At 41.7% G+C, this 23484-nt stretch overlaps 1 protein-coding gene across 3 annotated transcripts in view; it reads right to left on the bottom strand.

The window, feature by feature from the left end:
* Positions 1-21242: 21242 nt before the first annotated feature.
* Positions 21243-23484, bottom strand: part of arhgef1a (Rho guanine nucleotide exchange factor (GEF) 1a) — a 63862-nt gene continuing 61620 nt past the window's right edge. For all 3 annotated transcript variants that reach the window (XM_046417060.1, XM_046417063.1, XM_046417061.1), the window contains one exon: positions 21243-21304. The gene's annotated coding sequence lies outside the window, so the exon portion shown is untranslated. The remainder of the gene's footprint in view (positions 21305-23484) is intronic.

The following is a 23484-nucleotide window of genomic DNA, read 5'->3' as shown; positions in this document are numbered from 1 at the left end:
CATTATTGTTTACTTTTCAGAGAGAAAGTGCTGGCTGTCCAAACTAATGGTTGAGATTTAGAACTAAAACCATATATTTCCATGTATGAAATAGGATGCCCTTTATGTTTCATACATTTATTGTATATTAACTGCTTTGGAAGAAGAAGTTGTGAGAACTCAATATAAACTGACACTGGGGAAGAATGACAGTCATGTAACTCTATTCCATCACCTGGCCTGTAATGCCTATAATTGGATTTCTCCTGGGGATGGATAGGATACAGGGACAGTGGGGTGACTATGTGAGTTATTCCCCTCTGTGGGCCTCAGTTGGTTATTAATAAACATCTTTTGGCTGACATTGTATCAAGGATTAGAATAAGAGACTGTGTCTGCAGCTGTGCACACAAATACAAAGGCAAAATAAGAGCACAGAGAAAAGGGAACAGACGTACTATTGAAGTGTGTTACTGTGTTTGGGAGTTGTATATGACTAGCTGAACTTTATGATATTTCGGAAAATACGTTTGTTTGCTGTCAAACCAAACAATCAGACAAAGTTGATATGAACTTCCCTTTAGTGTGGGTTGTTGTGTTGACCTTTTCTATTATGGGGTTTGAGAGCATCCATCTTTCATTGGCTGTCCAACGTAGACTGATGGTGCTCATATACTGTAAATAGTGACAGGGCTGGACCTCATTAACCTTATCAGTCATTCATTCCTTGCCTTATTGGTTTCTTGTCTTTAACTTCTGGTTCCTAAAATCTGTTCCTACATATTTATCTGGACTTGTACCTACCTGACTGTGGCTACTAGAAAGCTTTTGTGTTAATAAATCACTGAGATCTACTTGCTGTTCCAACAGCATTTAAGTCCAATTCTATTTTCTCTCAGCATAACATGCATATCTGCTAGGCAGGAATTTGGCCCTATGTGAGCCAGTGCATTTCTGAGGTGTTCTATAACATGTGGTCATGGCAACCATAGCGATCTGGGCAGAAAACTGCTACCATACATCACCCTGTTTAGCCCATGATGAGAATGAGATACTGGACTTTAAGAGAACTGTTGCATTGTCATCAGGGCAACAGCACACTGCACTGCCGAGTGCCTTTCAAATAGTCATTAGCAATCTGTGACAAATTATGTTGGTTATTATATTATTTTCCACAATTCCATATAAACTATAGAAAAATGGATACGGAAATTGATGGATAATATGTATGTTGTCCAATGTCAAGTCTCTATTCTCTGTTCAAGTCTCACTTTTGGGGAGATCCTATGTGTCTATTTTGTATACAGTCGATGTGTTAAACTAACAAGAATATATGTACACCAGAAAAAATGGCTCCAAATCAATCCAACAATCAGAACAGAGGGATTAATTGACTCAAGGTTTAATTAGGCAATCAACAATGGCTTTGTGTAACTGTACATGTGATGTGTAAAAAGAGACTAACTGAGGGACACAGAAAGAAAGTCCAGAAAGCACCACTCAAACAAAAGAGGTTGATGAGAAAGCGGTAGGTCCTATCATTGGAATGATTACACAGTAAGCTTCCTAAGAAGGTGATGAACAAGAATATACAGTACTGTGCTAAAGTCTTAGACCACCATTATTTTTTTTAAGTTTTAATGATCGTCTATATTTATTTTTCAATTTCTTTATTAAGATATAAACAGAAAATACATGAAATATGCACACAAAATTTAAAAAACACAATTTTCAGAACAAATTGGCTTCTACAGACAAAAGTCAGTGTGACCTCCCTTGGCAGTCGCATATCTTGAACTCTTTTATGGAGACTGTCCTGAAGTTTTCCAAAGTAATCTTCTGGTATGTTATACCAGGCTTCTTTCAGCACTTTCCAGAGGCTGTATTTTTTTTAATAATATTTTATAATATAGTATATGACTGTCAGTGTCTTATCTGCTGTTTTTCTTTCCAAATATGATTTGACTCTCTTATTTTTTTTCCCGTTCAGCTCAGGCTCTTTCCCCCCCAGTGAAGTGACATCTCATGTCCCCATAGCCATAGTTTTTGTCCAGGGTTTGGGTTGCCGGGATCCCTGTCCACAGCTGTCACCCAAACCACATTGCACCAGCCCCTTCTGAACCATCTTGCGGGTGGTGGGCCTACAAGAGAGTGGTCGCTTGTTCGGGCTGTACCCAGCCAGGTCCCGTGGGCGGTGACCCGGCCACCGGACACTCGCCTGCGAGCCCCAACCCCAGGCCTGGCTCCAGGGTGAGGCCCCGGTAACGCCAATCCAGGCGACATACACATCCTTATTGTCTTGTCTTTCATTAGAGGCTTCTGATGATGAGAGCATTAACAGTCTATTTAAACAGTTTTATGAACAACTATACACCTCACAAACTAGTACATCAGGAGACATCATGATACAATTTTTGCAAAAATGCAATCTCCCCACACTTAAAAAATACCAAGATTTACTAGATGCAGAATTAACCTGTGCAGAAATAGGGAACACAATCTGCTCTTTAAAAATGGTGAGAGTCTGTGACCAGATGGACTGTGCAATGAGTTCTATAATTAATTTATAACTTATTGACTCCATATTTACACAAGATGTTAAATAAGGCTCTGGAAGAGGGCATGCTACCCCATCCCAGACGAGGCAAGGCTTATTCCAAAGAAGGGGAAAGATCTGCAAGAAGTGGGGTCGTATAGACCAATATCTCTACTGAACTTTGACCAGAAAATCCTAAAGTCTTTGAGCTAAATCCCTAGCTCAAAGTCCACTCGTGACTAAGCTAATACATCCTGATAAAATAAGATAAGATAATCCTTTATTAGTCCCATTACTGGAAAATTACAATATTACAGCAGCAAACAGAATATAGAGGGTGCAAAGCAAGCAAGGATAAAGGGAAGGATGTGCATTCAAAAAGAATAAATACACAGGAAACAAGCACCTGCATTCAATTCAATTTTTAATTCAATTCAGTTCGTTTATATAGCACCTTATACAATCAAAATTGTCTCTAGATGCTTTACAGAGACCCAGAGCCGGAACCCCTGAGCAAGCAGACAGTGGCAAGGAAAAACTCCCTTTTAACAGGAAGAAACCTTGAGCTGGACCCGGCTTGCAAGGGAGAACTATCTTGCTGATAGTCGGCCGGGTGAAGGGGGGGAAAGAAGAGGTAGATAGGACAGAGAGAATGAAAGAAAGACAGAGAGAGAGAGAGAGTTGTTTAAGTTAGTTATAATATCACTGCATAGAAGAACAACATGGGCAGATGTTAACAGTAGACAGAGGGCTGGATGCAGTTCAACATGTAGATCTGGATGGAGAGATACCTGCAGAAAGATACAGAGAGAGAAAGAAAGGGAGGGAGAGGCACAAAACTACGAGAACTGGACACACGGTTAGTGACATAAAATAATGAATTATATGTTGATCTGATGAGGGGAGAGGAGGGGAGAGGAAGAAGAGGAGAAGAGGTGGAGTAGAGATGGTGGTGGTATTGGGGAGGTGGGGGGACTGCTCAGTGGATCATGTTTGTGTCCCCAGGCAGCATAGGCCTATAGCAGCGTAGCTATGATAGAGATTAAAGATTAACAGTTAGTCAGACCTATTCTACCTGTGGCTCTCTGTCAAGAAGTGACTGTAACTATGCCTACCAGCCCTACACACTTTGTTTGAGGCTAACTATATGCTTTACTAAACAGAAAGGTTTTAAGTCTGGTCTTAAAAGTGGAGGTGGTGTCTGCCTGTCAAACCCAGATTGGCAACTGGTTCCACTGTAAAGGCTCGTCCTCCCGTTCTACTTTTATGAATTCTGCAAACTGCAAGTAAACCTGCACTCTGTGATCTGAGTGTTCTATTGGGAATATATGGGACTATTAGATCCTGCAGGTATGATGGGGCTAGTCCATTTAGGGCCTTATATCTAAGTAGGAGAATTTTAAAGTCTATTCTGAATTTTACCAGAAGCCAGTGAAGAGAAGCTAAGATTCCTGATTCCTGTCAAAACTCTATCTGCTGCATTCTGGATCAGCTGCAGGCTCTTAAAAGAGTATTTTGGACAACCTGATAATAATGAGTTGCAGTAGTCCAGCCTAGAAGTAACAAAAGCATGGACAAGTTTTTCAGCATCACTCTGAGAGAGGACGCTCCTAATCTTACCAATATTACGGAGGTGGAAGAAGGCAGTCTTAGAGATCTGTTCAATGTGATGGACAAATGACACATCCTGATCGAAGATAACGCTGAGGTTCCTTGCAGTCCTACTGGGGCCAAAGTAATGTTGTCCAGAGAGAGAATGTTATCAGCTATTCTAGTTCTAAGATGTTTGGGGCCTAGAACAATGACCTCAGTTTTGTCTGAGTTTAATAATAAGAAATTGGAGGTCATCCAGTCCTTTATGTCCTTAAGACATATCTGGAGCCTGGCTAACGGCTTTGTTTCTTCAGGCTTTAAGGAATAAGTACAGCTGAGTGTCAGTATCAGTATAACTATGAAAGTTTATGTGACCAGCAGTGGCTGCTGGGCCCAGATATTACACTGACCTCAGCCCAATCAGCTCACATCAAAGAATACATTAAGGTTCTCTGGATACAGTGAGGGCCACGAGACAAGGATTTTCCTCCCAAGATTATAATTTTATTAATAAACAAATCTAAAAAAAATCAGCCAAGAGAGTGCTGATGGATTGGCAGCAGGGGCCAGAGGCCACAGCAGGAATATTTCACATGGGGTGCGGCATCACACCAGCCTACCGTGCCCTACACACATACACACACTCACACAGCAAATTAACCACAAAGGGAGAAAAACAAAACAAGTGTGGGTGTGCACAAATTGCCATCCGTTCCCTCATATGGGGGTGTGGAGTGCAGGGGAAGAGACCCACCACCAAACCATCTGCAGCGAAACCAGCCACACTCGCTGTATTATTGATTTATTTTCCAGTTAACACATTCATCAGCTTAAATGTCTAGTCTATCAGCTGTGAATGCTGTGAAGTCTGACACTGCTGTCTGGGAAGGAAGAAGCGGTGGTACCTTCACACAGCGCGGGTGGAGCAATCTGTCACTCAAGGAGCTGCCCAGTGCTATCAGAATGCCCTGCATGGGGTGGGAGGGGTTCTCCATCATGGACGACAGCTTGGCTATCATCCTCCTGTCACCCACCTCATCCACTGAGTCCAGGGAGCAGTACTTTGAACTAACCACAATAGAAATCTCACTGACATTCATGGGATAAGACTCCAAATCAGTGCTAACTTACAAACATAGCACTTTCAAATGTGCAATTCTCAAGATCTGCAGAAGCTGAACATTGTGTAGCACAAAAGTTTGCACTGCAACTACAGTCTCATTTCAACCCAAAGCTTGCTTTTGAGGAACTGGACTTTGTTTGACAGCTTTGAATCATCCAGTTCTGAGAAAAAAATTTGGAATACCTAAACGATGTACTTCAGCTGTCTGCGATAATCAAGATTCAGTGCGTAGGTCAAGTCAAGGAGGACAGAGCAAGCCCTTGCAATATTTCCAAGTCCTATGATGACTTCCATGCCCTCTATGACAATTCCAATGTTCTTCGGACTGTTGCTTGTAGAACCTCCGGGATTTGGGCTCACAGTAATTGCCATTATGAGCAGTTCAAGTTCCTCCAAGTTCTCAGTGTTTTCATAGCTTTTAAATCTAATTTATTACATTTTATTTTCTCGCAGGCCTTGGTTTCAAATTGTTCTTTATTTTGTTTTCTTCTCTATTTTGATGTTTTTATAGTCTACAAGAATAGTGTTCATAGAGTTCAGAGATTTGGAGAATCTATGACAAGGAGCACTGAAGCTGTTAAAAAAAGATAATACAAAAAAGCAAAGGTCACAGATCTGTGTCAGTCTACTTGACAACAGCACCTACTTGAGGAATTAAGGAATTATGGTCCTTGAATTAAGTTAATGCAAATTAAGTTCACCTACATTAAATTCTTTGATGATATACCCCCCTTGTTCTCCAAAGTATTCTATAACACCCTGAAGGACAACCTCTCTGGTCCTCTCAACTGAAGAGTGCACTGAGTCCTGGGGAGGAATGCAACAAATGTACAAGTCAATCACCAATTACAAATAATCACCAAGTGTTTCATGTATTCAGTATTACCCCACTGAATAGTTATTCATTGTATTAGGGCAGCAGCTAATTTCTGGAGGACAACTGTCCTCCTGGCACGAAAGTCTCAGTAGCTTGGGAGTGTGATGGTCTAATGCAGACATAAATTTCGGCTCCAGATGTACAGTAGTTGTTCTTTGAAATTCTGCATTGATCTGAAACACAAAGACAACAAAAGAGACAAAGGTATCACATCAGTTCTTAGACACTGGGGGAGTGTCCGCTGCAGGCGCTGAAAGCAAACTACAGCCTCAAAGCCTAATGTCATGCAGAACTCCCCCATAAAAATACACAAGTTAAAATAAGCCTTCAAGACGAGCAACATGATGATATTTAAAAACATAAAGTAACCATATGAGTTATTGTTTGATTCGGCAAGTATTTTACTATTTTATAGTTACGCATGTGGCTCTAAAACATAACACTGTTAATAGACTGATTCCACATGTGTTTATGTGACAGGTTGTCTCTCTCCCTGCCACTATATGGCACTGTGTCAACGCACTGAGCGCCTGATAGAGGGGAGGTACAATGCGCCCCTGTATATATATAGATGTACAGATACACTTGCCTCTTCCTCTTCTTCCGCTTCCTTCCGGTGGCCACCTACTTGGCGTGACCACTGTGATTGTTTGGCATGGCCATTGTGGGTGCACGATCCTCTTCACTTAGGTAACACATTCTGCTAGTCTTCCGTTGCTCGTGTGTGTATAGAGCGGTCGTTTTGGTGACGTGATCTTCACTCTGTATAGTGTGAGGTCTTTCCTGAAGGTGCCCCTTTCGGTAAGTCCCAGTCCCAGGCTATTGATTGTCCGCCGTCCAGCGGTTCTGTCTCTCAGTTCCCAACTGATTCTTTTCTGGTGTTTTGGTGCAGCTGAGTTGGTTTGTTCCCAAGGTCAAATTTCTCAGAATGGCCCTTTAATCTGCAGACGGTGTCAGCAGCCTGGCCATTTTGCTCGAGGATGTGACAGTGTATGGACCCCCCGTAGACAGCGGGTTATTTCAGTACCTGGTTTGAACTCTAATGCTACAGGGTTAACTCACTCCCCTCACTCGTCTGGAAAACTGAGCTGCTGAGCCACAGTTCAGTTGGGGAGTCCCTAGGCTCACAGGAGGGTGCAGCAGCTGACTTAATTGCTCCTTCTCCAAACATTGATGCCTCCATGAGAGGGGTCTCTGTGTTATGCTTGGTGGACACTGGTTCTATGGTGTCCACCATTACAGAAAGTTTCTTCTTGGAGCAGTTTGCGCCTTGGGGTCATGATCGCCTTCATTCTTGTCACTGGTTACAGCTGCGAGCAGCTAATGGCCTGGCGATTCCATACATCGGCTATTTGGAGCTTGATATGGAACTCTTGTGGGATCCTTGTTGTTAAAGACCCCCCTGACAGTGCATCTTCTGTTCCTGGTATGATAGGGATGAATATGATTCGTCGATGCTACCGTGAACTCTTCGGTGCATATGGTCCTTCTCTTTTTGATTCGTCTTTTGTTTCCCAGGCACCTGGTCCTGTGGTTGCAGCCTTAAAAACGTGCCACCAGTCTTCCACCCAAATTCCTGGGGACCCTACTGGCACTGCGAGCGTCCGGGGGAAGTGGGCTGTGCGCATTCCAGGTGAGGTGATAAAGCTTGTTGCTAGCACCTGTCCCCAGCAGTTTTCTGGTCAGAGTGTGCTGTTTGAGCCTCCTGAATCAGGTCTACCAGCTGGGCTGCTAGCCTCTTCTTGCCTGGTACAGGTTGTTCGGGGTACTGTGTATGTTTCCATAGTCAAGGTTGGGACAACGGAGGTTCTCCTTTACCCACGGACCAGCCTCGGCGTCCTGAACGCTGCTCAGGTCATCAGTTTACCTGATGGTGTGATTGAGGTGGAGCCTATATCGGTGACCATTTCTTCCCAAATGGCTGTTCCCTCAGTACCCGATAGGATAGAGTCTCTCAGTTTGTCTACATTGCCTGAGCAGGAGCAGACAGACATAAAGTCTCTACTGTACAAGTACCAGTCAGTCTTCTCAGCCATGATGGTGATTTGGGCTGTATCAACCTCATCTTGCATGACATACCACTGCTTGATGACGTTCCAGTCAGGCAGAGGTATCGATGCATTCCTCCGTATGAGGCGGTGAAGGCGCATATCAACCAGCTTCTTGAATCTCAGGTCATCAGGGAAAGCAGTAGCCCCTACGCATCTCCCATTGTGTTGGTGCAGAAGAAAGATGGGAGTTTGCATATGTGTGTGGACTACCGCCTCCTCAACAGCAAGACCAGGAAGGATGCCTTCCCCTTGCCTCGCATTGAGGAGAGCTTGGATGCCATGTTATTTCGAGCCAGGGAGTTCCCATGGACCCCAAAAAGGTTGAGGTGGCGGCCCAGTCATGTCTCTGAGTTGTGTTCCTTTTTGGGATTCGCCAGCTACTACCGGCGCTTTGTAAGTGACTTTGCCAAGTTGGCGGGCCCTCTACATCAGCTGGGGGCTAAACTAGCAGACACGAAGTCCAGGAAAGGGTCAGGTCTGGCTCTGGGTGCTGCATGGACACCTCAGTGTGAGGAGAGCTTTAAGGCCTTGAAATCAAGGTTGGTCTTGGCCCCAGTGCTAACATATGCTGACTTTTCACGGCCTTTTATTTTGGAAATCAACGCCAGCCACAGTGTAGTCATGAAATTTCTCACACACACTCCACTTCAGTGCAAGAAATTCTAATTTGTGTGCAGGATACCTTGACTCGCTTGCGGACAGGCCACGACTGGCATAGGCAATTACCCTCAGCTGGCCTTCTTGTTCTTGGCATAGAGCCGCTCCAAGCCCAGTGGTGCTGGCATCAGTATGTAAGATATACGGCAGCTTTGGGTCTGCAAAACCAAGGACTGGGGAACTGGTCAACTTCTCAATAAGTGTTTCAAAAGCTCGCTGGCAAGCAGGTGACCATCGCTCTCCGAAGGGCTGTTTCATGTCCTGGACCTTGGCTGGACTGGTTTTTTTCTGAGGCTTAGGAATAGGTGTATAGCCACGTGTCAAATCATTGAGGGGTTTGGCAATGGTGGAATACCCTTTTATGAACCTCCGATAATATCCAGCAAATCCTAAGAACGACTTAAGCTCCTTCAAAGTTTTTGGAAATTGGCCAGGATTTTAAAGCAAGGATCTTATCTGGATCAGTCTCGACTCCCTTCTCCGAAACAATGTGTCCGAGATACTTTACTGATGTCTGGAAAAATGTACATTTCTCGGGAGAGAGATTCAGACCGTATTCTTTCAGGCGATGTAGTACCCGCAGCAGCCTCCGCTCATGTTCTTCCAATGAGCCTGAAAAAACAATAAGATCATCCAGAAAGACAAGAACTTCTTTTAAATGGAGATCTCCCATGCTTTTCTCCATTAACCGTTGGAATGTAGACGGAGAGTTTGTCACTCCTTGGGGCATTCGATTAAATTCCCAAAATCCAATGGGAGTCACAAAAGCTAGCTTTCTCAGCTTCATTCATTTCAATCTGGTAATACCCAGATTTCAAATTGAGAACACTGAACCATTTCGAACCGGTCAAAGCTGAAAGAGATTCCTCCAAATTTGGCAAGGGGTATGCGTCCTTCAATTTCCTGTAATCAATGCACAACCGTATGTCACCGTTCTTTTTACGAACCATGACAATAGGTAATGAAAATGGAGACTCCGATTCACGAATGACACCAGCCTCCAGTAAGTCTCTTAGATGTTGTCGGACAGCCTCGATGTCTTGAGGGTGGATAGGCCTGGGTCTGTTTGAATGGAGTTTCATCATGCAGTTTTATGTGGTGGTTCATCTTGTCCGTGCATCCAAAATCCATGTCACTGACTGAAAAGATGTCTGAGATCTGAAGAAGCTTCTCTGTGATTCTTGCCTTCCACTCTGGAGGAATAGGTGACTCTCCAAATTCCAACTCCAGAGTGCTGGAGGGACTTTTTGATGGAGAACAACTTAACACACTGTGGGAGAGGATCTGAGATGACGCTGCAAGGCTTGCAATGGTGGAGAGAGGTGGAATGATCACGTCTTGGTCCGACTCATTGCTGAGGACGACCGGGATCTTCTGGTGGGAATGGCTTGGGAGCATAATTATAGAGTTCTTCACATACAGCCCACCTGGCAGTGGTGAGGCTGGATGCTCCTCAAGCGCCCAATGACCAGGAGACGGCATGCTGGAATGAATGAAGCCATCAACAATAGTGATGTGCCCAGCACAGATGAGGACTGGAGACTTGCTGGCTAACCTCACAACTCCATCGCTGCCTTGTTGTTGCTGTTGATAGCATATCCGCAGTAGTTTGAGCACTGCTTTCTAACCACTGGCAGTTGGTTGAAAGATGGAGTACTCACTCCCGATGTACTGGCTGTATAATGGCTCCAAGGTGTTCATGCCAATCAACACTGGGGACTGCTGGGTTCCGATGTCAGGAACGAGTGCCAGTGTGGTCACATTGAAATCTGCGCCCAGGAACTCTCTTAGAAAAGTGACCACCATCTCCACATATCCGAGATAAGGGACAGCTTGTCCTGCAGCTCCCTCAACTTGCAGTAAATCGGACAAGGGTTTCAAGGGCTGGTCTGAAAAATGCTGGCCATTTCTATTGCTTTTCTGCAAACTGCTTCTTCTTAGCAGCGACAAGTGCGGAGTTCGGGGAATTATTGCAGTGGGCTTTGATATGGCCATCTTCACCACACCGAGCAATAACCAGGCTTGGGAACAGAAGGCAGGTTCTTTGGTGACTTGGCCGCCTTCTGCCCCTCACCCACCTTATGGCTGGGTGTGGGCTTGAAAGCAGTAAACTGACTAGAGCTCGATTGGGCAGCAGTTAGGGTTGCAAGCTGCTTCTGTATTTCAGCCACCTGTTGAGCGAGTTGCTGCGTAATGTTGGTGAGGGCAGCAATCTCTCCCTTCTCTGCACTGTGGGTATATGCATACTGCACATGGGTTGCAGCTCTGGGTCGCGATGAGTCCAGATGTTGTTTCATGCGGATAACTTTGGCAGCTTCTCGATCCTCCGTCCGCAGTAGGAGCAGAAATTCAGCAAATGATGGGAGGTTCTGTTTCCGCTGTTTCAATTGCAGTTCTATAATGAGGGAGTTATCCCAACAGCCACGGCAGAATTGGGTCAGTAGGTGTCGATCAAAGTCCTTGTTAGCAGCTCCACCTCGTGTGACAGCCTGATTCAACGGCACCTGTAGCCGTTGCAAATAATTAGACGGTTTCTCCCTAGCATCTTGGAACGTGTCCATAAGTTTGGCGTATAGCTCATCACCATCCTGGACTGTGCTGTACGCTGAGTCGAGTGTCTGTAGATACACTGTTGGAGGTGTGTCGGGTCTCAAATGTTTCACCATATCAGCAGCAGGTGATAATAAGCTGTCGAAGATCTTGCGTGAGCGTTGCAAGTTGGACACAGCAGGATCTTTCAGTAAGAGCTCTACTCCAGAACGCCAGGTGTCATAGTCAGACTCAGTTTGCGGTCTGGGCAATCTCTCAGAGAAAGCTCTAAGACGCTGTGCTGACAGGTTTGTGACACTATCATCATTCTTGACAATGTGTTCGACCATGTAGCATTAAACTTCAGGTGGGTTGAGGTCACCGTGCAACATGGCTGGCAGAGATGGTCTTGAGGTGTATCGGGCTGTGACCAAAGCTGGCAGCAGCTGCTGAGTCACCTTTACTGTCCTCTGAAAGAACTTTAACCTCCGCAGCAGTGGGGTGTAACTTGGTGACAGTCTGACCAAGCACAGACGTCACTCCATTCAAAACAACAGCAAAATCTTTCCCAGTCAGTTTTGCGACCTTCTGTAGGTCAGACAGGTACTTTTCGGTCTTTATCTTCCCTACCTCATCTGCACAAACCGTTGACTGATCCAAAATGTCATATGTAATTTTATCACGCTCACAAATGTACGTATAGGGCAAAAGTGGACGCAACCCAACCAACGCGGCGCCTGAACCGTATTCTACCACAATTGACTGATGGAAAAATGACTTGGGTTCATCAGTAAATTCAAATTTTAGAATAGAGCCGTACTGTTTTAAGAATTCTATTACTTCATCATCCGTTTCGGTTTCCGTCGCTTCCTGTATTAAAACTGCATTGGGGATCTTAATGCCACGTTTCTCGAATATGTCCATCTTTAACAACAATTATATGAATACCAAAAATGTTCAGCTCTTTTATTCCTCCTCTCCTGGTTGGCTCGCCACGTTATGTAACCTATATATTACTTAAGTTATAGTTCAGCTGACCACTAAGCAACAGTCATTTAATTATTCAGCTGTTGGGCCACTATCAGAAGTCTAGATTTGGCTCTAGGAGAGGAGAGTATACAAGAAGGCATGAACAAGGAATCAGTTTTTGGGTGAGTGGTACCATATATTGTGAAAGACAATGGAAAATATAGACAATTACATTCAATCAACAACAATCAATGTGCGCACTAGAAAAAAGTACAATTTCCACACAGTGTAGATTATATCCCTCAAATCCTTCCAAAGGATGTATTAGATGCTTCGTCCGTATCCCGGAAATGCAACACAGTTCAATGACCCCAAAAAATGTATGAGGGTCCTGAGGAGAATGCCCAGGCCTATTACTCCTACCAGACCCAAAGTGCAGGAAGGTCAGTTCAGCTGAGTCCTGGGAGAATCTTCAGTCTTATCCCGTGGAACTCTGTTTGCTAGCTCGCTATCAAAACATGGCCTGTGTAAAAACAGGACCAATTAAACATTTCTTCTCACGATACTAGAATAGCATAGGAGAAATTAATATGTGGGTTTTTTCACCCGGGTTACAAGATCAACGGGCCTCCACCCTGGCCCGGGTCTTGATCTCCGAGTGGTTCTACAAGTTAGGTGTTCCAAGCTGCCTGCACTCAGACCAAGGAAGGAGCTTTGAGGGTTTATTGATTCACCTTCTCTGCCTTTTGTATGGTGTTGTTAAATCCTGTACCACCCCGTACCATCCGGCGGGTAATGGCCAATGTGAGTGGTTTAACTGAACCCTGTATAATCTCCTTCGTACACTTCCGGTTTCCTGGAAACGGGATTGGGGCACTTGTTTGCCTCAGGTGCTTTATTGTTGTAACTCAACTCCTTATCAGAGTACAGGCGAGTCTCCGTTCTTCCTTATGTTCGGACAAGAACTGCGTCTGCCAGTTGATTTTCTCCTGGGACGTGTACAGGAGCCTGTAGCAGGCCAGGTACAGGACTGGGTGGTCGAGCATCAGGCCAGACTCAGACTTGCTTTTGAGGGTGTCCGTGATAAGATGTTGGCTGCTGCTGGCTGACGGAAAGAGCAGCATGATCAGCAGGTCCCGGAAGCACCTCTTCCAATGGGGCAGTGGGTGTACTTGAGGGACCACAGTGTTAGAGGGCACCATAAAATACAAGATCTTTGGAGCTCGGAGTATAGAAATGTTAACTAAGGGAAAGACATCTGTTCCTCTGGTGAAGCATCATGCTGATGCATGAGTTGGTCAGTCCCACCTGACCTTACATATGATTGGACCATACTTCATCAGAGAAACAATAGGTTAGAAGAGGCAGATGTCCCTCCGCCTGAGCCGTTTTGTTTTTAGGTTTTTTTTCTAGTTTTTCAGAGTGTGATTTTCAGAGTTTCAAACCAAAGCAGCGAGAGAAAGCTGCCAAAAATCACATGATCGCAACCTCGTAGCGGTGTGGACGCAATTCCGAAAAACAGATGTTGCAAAGTTACAACGGCAAAAGTACATTCAAAATAAGATTTAATCCGTGCAAACCTCAGGTTTACACTATTTCAGCACTTACAGCAAACCTAAATGGAGTGGGAGAACAGTGGCACATTTGAAACTCTGAAAACGTGAGGGTGAAACTCTGAAAATGTGAGGGTGAAAACAGCAAAGTTTGTTGTTAATGAGAGGTTTGAAACTCTGCACAAACGAAAACCAGTGTTGCACCCAGAGCTCACATACAAAATGATGTTTGCAGAAGATTTTAACATTTCAAAACTCAAGTTTCAAGGTTTCAAAACTTTTTTGCAGACATGCACACAGCAGTTTTCAGATCTCATATTACAAGGTTTCAAAAGTTTTTTGCAAACTAATGTGGTGGGACAGTGCCATATTTGAAACTCTGAAAATGTATACTTAAAAACATCAAGAGTGCAACAAGAGGTTTGAATCTTTGAAAATGTGAGGCTGAAACTCTGTAATATGCATGTTGCGCTTATGAAAAATAAAAATGCAAGTACAAAATTATGCTTGCAGAGATTCAGACTTTTTTTCAGACTTTCAAAATACTTTTCAAGGTTTCAAAACTTATTTTCAGACTTGCAAAACTTTATTTCAGGTTTTAAATTTTCAACCACTGACTTTCAAGGTTGCAAAACGTTTTCTTTCAGTTTCAGATTATGGCTGGATTCTAATCCCATACTAGACAGTCATTTTCAACATCCACATGAATGTTAAAGTCTCCCACTATGATTACTTTGTCTGAATTTATTGCTAAGTATGATACAAAGTCAGGGAATTCATCTAAGAACGCAGAATAAGGCACAGGGGGGTGGTACACCACAGCAAATCAGAGTGGCTCATCTGGTCTCCAATCTGGGTGTGAGAAGCTAAGAGTAAGAGTTTCAAATGAGTTGTATTTAGTAGTAGGTTCAGGGTTAATATGCAGATGTGAGTGATAAACTGCTGCCACTCCTCCTCCTCTACCAGTGTTTCAGGGAACTTGGATGTAGTACGGAGAGGTTGATTGATTTAAACAGAATTTACCATGTTCATGGACAAGAGAGCTGCCCCACCTCTCCTAACCAGACCAGGCTTTCCCCAGAAAGTTTTCCAGTTGTCTATATAGGCCACGTTGTTTGCTGAACACCAGCTAGACATCCAGCGATGAAGTGATCACATGCTAAATATGTTGTCACTAGCCAGAGTGGGCAGGGGGTCAGAGAAAACTACGATGTCCGACATTGTCTTAGCATAATTACACACCAACTCAACATTAACTTCAGTAATCTCCGACTGCCGTAGACGGGTATCGTGAATGAATTATAATCTTATTGAATTGAGGTTTACACTTTGCCAGCAGCTTCAAATTAGCACTACGAAACATTCCTGCACTTACTGCAAATTTACTATATACTAAATCGATCAGTCATTTAGTTCATCAGTTCTAGATTAATTAACTATATCAAAGACAAGTGGGTACACATAGGTTCTTACAATTTTTACTTCAACACAATACAATATACATATACATATATAATTACATGATTATTTTATATTACATGTAGTAACACATGTTACAGGAGAAAAATGAGAAAAAGCTGTGCAGAAGTAAGCACAGGTCTTGTTTCTGGCTGGCCCTGTTTTGATTGTCACCGACAAACATGGTATCTGCTGAATATATACTACTTTCCAACAAAAATTGCACTAACGCTGCCTGCCGTTAGCTAACAAAAGTTGCCTGATTTCACTGAGCAATGTCACCGAAATTCTACCCTTAAATATGTTCATATCAGAGAATTAAGTGATAATGTTAGGATAACTGCGGTGAGCACACAATCATTTTGCAGCCACAGCATATCAGCATAACTCAAAGGGATATTCAAACTTTCCAAAATATTTACATTTAAATTCCACTATCAAGATTAAGTTTTCTATCACTTTCTTAGTAACTAAAAACAGTATTACAGGAAATACAAGCATGCATATAAACTATATAGACATATAAGAGTATAATATAATGATATCACATTTTTGACAATGACAGCATAAATATTAAATATCCTTGTATCAATAATTTTAGGAAATGCATTCCCTAAAAATGTTGTCTGACAGAAAACATTCACAGATATAATATGACGTTCTGTCTATTTTATGTAGAGCAGAGCTACTTGCTTGTAGATAGTGTAAGTGAATTATTTTACTTCTCTCTCATTCTCCCTTTAGATTAGGGGTTGACCCTGGTCATTGTCTTTGTACTGAATCTCAATGAGAGACACCCAGGCCTCTCTCCCAGAGATAGCTGGGCAGCCAGCTGATACCAAGGCTTTGACAGTGGCATGGATGCTCACTGGGCGAGTCTTGACTCTTGACACTGTCCTGTTTTTACTGTTTCACCAATGAAGTTGAGGCTGAGCCCCTTCTTTATCGCCTGTTTTGGGCTTTTGCCAAGAATGGGCGAAACTATCTTGAGCATTCTCTGAGTTGTATAAAAGACTAGTGTCGGGATTTCTCAGGTCAAAACTGGGTGGCATCACATACAGCACTCTCAGCACTCAGCACAGTACTGATGACTCTTGATTCCCCTTGAGCTCAAGGTCATTAAATCTTTCAGCATAAGGCATCTAGGTCCAGCATCATTTCTTCAACACTGCAGTATTGAGATTTTCTCCCTAACAGATAGCACAACTGAATTACTTTATTAATGGAATTATTCTGCTCAACCGCTGCATTTCTTAGGTCTAATATTGACTATATGGCTGCCCTGCTACCTTGTTGTCATACAGAAAATAAATCTGAGCAAGTGAGCGATGCTTTAGAGCCACTTCAGATGTTATTTTATTTTGAAAGACAACGTGCTAACAAACTATGATCCCTGTAGAATTTTTTTGCTTCTCAACCAGAAACCACTGTTGTAATACTAATTTTGGGGGGTTTTGAAAGGCACTGACTTATAAACCTATGTGACCTATAACCTATATGACTTATAGGACTATATTATTTAATACTGATGATAGATGCACCAGAAAAAGGAAGACAATGAGGAATAATAATTTTAATATTATATATATATATATATATATATTAATAATAATAATTTTGTTGTTTAGCTTCAAGGACTGCTTGTTTGGGAGAGTATGACAATCTTAAGATTTCATTTGTAACATTCCAGTTCATTCTATCAGTATTATTTTCATTCATTCACACAACAATGCAAATCATTGTGTTTGTGTGCTTAAAGTAAGTGAGGGACAATGCCCGGCGAAGAGTCCAGTGTCAGGAGCTAATGGACTACTACAACAAATGTTAGAAATGTAATATTGTATTATTACAAAGTGCTGCATTATATTCTATTGCGAACATTCTGGAGAATAAATAATGACAGTATCTCAAAAATGCAATGCAATGTCTTTGGAAAAAACTGTTTTACAACACCTCACAGTATGCAAAATGAATGTCTTACACACTTTTACTCAGTTTGTTTATGTGATTGTTTACAGACCAAGTTCAACCAGGCCATGTGTGGTGTGTTACGGTTGCCATCCTGAATTCAGATTTTTTTTTTTGCATGTCATTTATTTCTAATGTCAAGGAATCTGCAGCCAACATACCCCATTTTTTATGACAGAGAAAGGTGTTTCCTTCATTCCTTTATGTTTACATCTTTTCCTTGGATCACTCACTTGTGTTGGGGAGGGATGGACTATGAACCATATCTCATCTAGTACAGAGTCATCAAGCTCTTCTTTTCACCCGAAAGCGAAGAGCTTCCCAAGTTTGGGGTTAGTTAGCATGTGGACCTTCATGCACCTTGACACCACAGATGCCACAACCAACTCTACCAACTCCTGAGGGAAATATCTGGCTCCTTAAGTATTAAATGCTCCATCATGTTCACCAAACTATTACGTTCACTTCTGGTGAGCGCATTTTTAGAGCTGACAAGCTGCCTATTTCTAAAACTTTAAGTAGATAGTAAGAAAGTAATTACCCTAGCAGGGTAAAGTTGCTAACCCAAACCTTTATTACATTCAGTCATCTGAGATTAGGCGGGGGTCCCTGACAGACATTATTCATAAAACACGCATGGAGATTTAGTCTTTAATAACTGTAACACAATTTATTGAGCTATAAAATAACATGTGATTATAGTCAGAAAATTGGAGCTCTCCACCTTATAACCCACCAACAAATATTTCAGTCACCTATTTAAAGGCTACATCATCATCAACAAAATCCTTTCATTCGCATTTGTTGGCTAGATAGATAGATAGATAGATACTTTACTGATCCCAAGGGAAATTCAAGAATGAATAGGAAAAATTCTTGTGACTTTATGTGTGTCTGACAAATCCATAAAAAACACGCTGGAGTTTAAATGAGTTTCAGTAAGTACTTGCCTGTACTTGCACATGCTTTATTCACATATATTTTACATATTTTATAGTTTGTTACCAAAGACAGATCAGCATAACCCAACAAAACTTGATTATGATAGGCATTGTAAAAGCAGGATTCATGAAAAGGCATTTGGCTTGCTTTAGATTGTCCTTATTAACTATTTCAGTATAGGTTGCTTAGTGATTTTTCTGGCAATTAATGCAATCTTATTTTTTTGCCTTGTTTAGTTTCTATGTATTTTCTAACGGAGTAGTGCTGTTTAAACTGTCACATCGAGGTTGTTGTTTTTTAAGAAGACACTGTTCAACACAATTTGGGGCCAATGCATAAATTGAAAAGGTGCAAAATGCATTTTTACAATCTAATTTCACCTAGCCTTTTGATTGCTAGAATTCTGAAAAAAAATATTGATTTTGGAAAAAAAAAATAATGAGCATCACTTGTTCTGTCTGAATTAAATGTAGCTAATTTTGCACAACAGATAAATAACTGAAGATAGCATGCCTATGCTGTAGCTGTCCAACCATCAATCCTAAAGTTAATTTTTTCAAGACTTATAGAATTATTTTTATATATCATACTATAGAATTATAGTAGCATATTAAAAATGTTGATCAACTTGCCATACCCCTTTGGTAAAGTGCTGCAATTCAGTCAAAGAAATCCATACAATCCAAAGCATGAATCAAAACATAAAACTCAATTCACGTCATCGACTTGAAAGCAAAACAGCTGAATAGACATTAGGACTTGCAGAAAAGATGGACTTTCTACATTATTGTGTTGTATTGCATACTGGTCAAAAAGCACAACAATGTTGGAGTAAATTAGTTTACCGCATAATCAATTATAACAATAAGCTCATTAGCAGTGTGAAACATGCCAAGGATTAGATATCCTCTGGAATATCTTGAAGATCTGAAAAACAGAGAACAAAATCTGTTAATACAACACGAAAACAGAATTTCAGTGGTGCCTTGATTCTATAATCTGACACATTTCAAGGCACATTTCAACCCAATATTCTGCTATCATAGAGTTCGAGGCTCACATGTTTTATAGCTTAAATCTTAAGATCATTGTAACTGAATATGTGTTGAGTAAGTATTGTTGAGTGAGTAACTGTTGAGTATTGAGTACTGGTATTTGCCAGCAAGGTAAAATAACTTATATTAACTCTAAATTGAATATTAACTTACTATAACTTTCAAATAAAAGCCAGGCCCTTTATTTAGGTTGACTGCAGAGTCACCCAGACCTTTTTCATAACTATTTTAGAAGAAAAGCATCTCTGTTTCCAGATCTGTACAGTGTTTTCACCTGCCAAAGAACAAAACTAGTTGCATGACAATAACCAGGATTGTTTTACAGCATGTTAGCCTTAATTAGTGAAGTCACATTTGAAGAACATGGCCCAGCACAGCAGGCAAGTAAAATTAAATTGTAAATAAAACATTATTTGGATCAAACAAGAAGGTGAAAATGGCAGTGCTGGTAAGTATGACATTGTTTCTAAACTAAATTGTTTTCATAATAACATGGTGGTGACAACGTAATCCATAGAACATGTAGGACTCATGTCAAACATATAAACATCCTGGTAACTTCTGCATTAAAGTCGTTAGTCAGGGTAACAGTCTGATAGCACATTTCCTTACCAGTTTCAGGGATAAAATGTGTGTCTTGTAACACCTTCCAAGATCACTCAATATAATACTTCAGCCTTCATCTCTACTGGGCAACGAAATTAAAGTCAGTTTAACAATCTAGGAAATACAGTGAAAGCCAGTTTTAAATTGCTGAGGAGATTTTTCTCACACCACATAAGGCTATAATCCTCTCACAGCTGGGCACTCAGATCCCACCCTCTCCAGCAAACCCAAGGCATGAATAGAAATAAAAGTACTCTGATTTCTAATTTTCCTTTCCCATTTTTTCTATCCAACAGTCCATAGATACACAATGCACTGAGTTTCAACAGTAAATTAAGGTGAAATTTTTTGTACCATAAGAGATTGGACAAACAACTGCCCATTTGTCAGACTTGATTGTAGCCTAGTTAATGGCAGAGGAACCATTAACTAATGAGTTCTACGATAAAAAAATGATGCATGGAACATTCACAAATATATTGTGTTGTGTCTGAAATCTGACCTTTGGAGCTTTCAGACGCTGTCCCATCATCATCATCTGATGTCACGTCCACCTCCAAATCACTGCTTTCCTGGAGGCCGTCTGTCTGGTGGGCAGGTTTTTGGCTTGCCTGCATGGTGTCAACTCCAGCTGAGAGTTCCCTTCCTGACTGCAGGGTTACAGGCTAAAACAGCAAGCAAAGAAGAAACAGACCCAACATACTATTTCATTTCTTATTCAAAATGCTTATTTAAATGGAGGACTCTGCTCATTTCACATATTAAAATCAGTTTGAAATTTAGTAGTTTGTCTTACAGAATAAGAGCCCAGATGACACCACTATGACATCAGGATTTCCTTAGTATGAGATTGAGTAATTTCTGCACACAAACGTAGGGTGGAGTTTAAAAGATGTGGGTGTTTAGTAGACAAGGAAAATATGCTACTGTCTTATATTTGGAACTCTGGGTATCAATATTTTTGGAACCTGACCAGGGACTAAAACTTAGGATATCTCATCTTTTAGATTATGACAGTTTTGTTTTTTTTTTTTGGTTTTTTTTTGTGTGTCTTGTGAGTTTGCAATACAAATGTCCTTACTTGAAATGACTCCCCCAGCTGCAGGACAGCAGGTGCAGCCCCGCTGCAGACCTTCAAGTGTCGAACCTGTCGCTCCAGCTTGGCCCGGGCCCTCTCACTGTCCCTGAATCGGCTCTCAGCATCCCGCAGCCTCAGCAGCTCCTCCTGCAGCAGGCTGTGTTGTCTCTGCAAAAGTGCCAGCTCCCCAATGGTTGACCCTGCACTGGTCTCTCGATTTCCAACATCTCGCCAGAGGGGGCGCCATACTCCTCCTGCAGCTGCAGTCACGGTGTCCTGTTGTGGCTGCAGAAGCAGCTCCAAGATAGAGTCTTGTTTGATGACAGCACCCTACAGGATATGAGAGATAACCCAGCTTATATGTTTTGTTTTGGTTTTTTTGGTTAAACAATGTCCAATGCCAAGAAAAGCACTCACTAAACAATACAGAATAAAGCATATAAACATTGTTCAGGAATCACAAAGAAATGAAATGGAACTTTGGAAGCTATCCTTTTAATTTGTTGTTAATTCATTAGCACATCAACTGGTGACATTTCATGCTGAACTGTATAAAGTTAGGATAGTTTTGTTGTTGTTGTTGTTGTTGTTGTTGTTAATACCAAATTATCATGCTTTTTCTATTTTTTATTTTAAGCCATTTTTATTTATGTTTCTCTCTTTTTATCATCAGAATCAAAAAAAAGGAAAAAGAAAGTACCAGTCCAAATACCAGTCAATTTTCAAATTTCTTTTTCCATGTTTCCTTTGCGTACTTGATGAAGAGGACAGATGAGTGACACACAAGTAAAAGCAAATGTACCATAATAAACGCTTGGTGAATAGAATGGTATTCTATGAGCATTTCTTTTTACTCTTTGGACAACACACAAGCATTTTAAAATTAATGACCTTGACTTGTTCCATCCTTAAAGTGGTTCATCAAAATTGATGATGTAAATTAATCTTCATATGTGTGATTAAGTGTTGACAAAAAAAAAAAAAAAAAAAAAAAAAAGAATTGTTTATGTGCGTAATAAAAGGATGTTTAGTCTTTAAAATATTTGTTTGGAGTGTTCCTACTCTTTAAAGAATGAGGCAGGCAATGTTTTGTTTCTGTTTCTCTCGTCAACAAATTCCATAAAAAGACTATAAACAAAAAAACAACAATGATTACTAACAAGTTTGATATATTTTCTTTCTCTGTGCTGTAGAGCTCCATTGTTGTTCATTATCATGAACACACTACACACACTACATTTTATTTTGACTCTGACGAGGCTATCATGTTATTAGGCCACACAGTACACGTGACTCACAGAAACGGTGACTCCGGCAAGAGCAGAGGAGGAGGGTTGTGCATCTACTGTAATACTACAGTAATGGAAAGACACTGCTCACCAGATCTAGAGTTTTTTACACTGAGATGCCACCCTTTCTATTTGCCGTATGATTTTACTGTTGTTTTTGTCATGGCTATGTACATTCCACCCAGTACTAATGCTAATGTAGCACTGAACATCTTGCTAACAGCCATCAGTAAACTGCAGTCTGTACATCTTGATAGAATTTTTATTGTGGCAGCCTGGACCATGCAAACCTGAAGACCTAAATTCTACCACCATGTTACATGTTCAACAACATGGTCCAGTGTGTCAAAACACACGTTTTGACTCTCTACCCACCATCATTTAGGCCAGTCTGACCACTTATCTCTCTTTCTCAACCCAGCATGCAGACGTCTCATTATGAAAATTATTCCTAGAATGAGATAAACAAAGATTCGGCCTGAGGATGCAATCCCACAACTGCAGGACTGTTTTGAGTGCACTGACTGGAACCTATTTACACAGCAGGACCTCGCCAGCCATAGATCCACTGTTCTGTTTTACATCCAGAACTGCATTGATTATGTCACTGTTGAGAAACAGATGAGATGCTATCAGAACAACAAACGGCGGATGAACAGGGTTGTCAAGCAGCTGGTGAGGGACCAGTCTGGAAACATGGAAATATACAGAGTTGCCAGATCCAACCTAAACAGAGGCATCAAGAAGGCAAAATCAGCCTACAGGATGAAGATCGAGGGACACTTCAGTGAGGGGAACACGCAGCGCATTTGACAAAGCATCCAGCACCTCACAAATTTCAAGGGCTCCACAGATTTAACCACCAGCACTACCAGTAACCTGGCCAAGGAGCTCAACCATTTCTTTGCATATTTTGAGGTGACTGAGGCACAGACTGGGCCCATACCACTACCATCTACTAACAACTTGACACTCGCTGTGAGCACAGAGGAGATCAGGACAGTGCTCCATGGTATGAAGCCCATGAAGGCTTCTGGTCCCAACGATATTCCAGGGAGAGTACTGAGGGACTGTACGGTCCAGCTGGTCTGGGTATTTACTTCCATCTTTAACCTCTCTTCATCTCCCAAATTGCTCCAAATTTGCCACAAATGTGCCTATCCCCAAGAAAATATGTCAGCAGCCTCAGTGACTATAGACCTGTGGCTCTCCACTGTAATG

This window comes from Scatophagus argus, chromosome 17 (assembly GCF_020382885.2).
Source record: "Scatophagus argus isolate fScaArg1 chromosome 17, fScaArg1.pri, whole genome shotgun sequence".
In the NCBI taxonomy this organism is placed as follows: domain Eukaryota; kingdom Metazoa; phylum Chordata; class Actinopteri; family Scatophagidae; genus Scatophagus; species Scatophagus argus.
The sequence above is the reverse complement of the archived record's forward strand: the minus strand, read 5'-3'. Positions and strand labels throughout refer to the sequence as shown.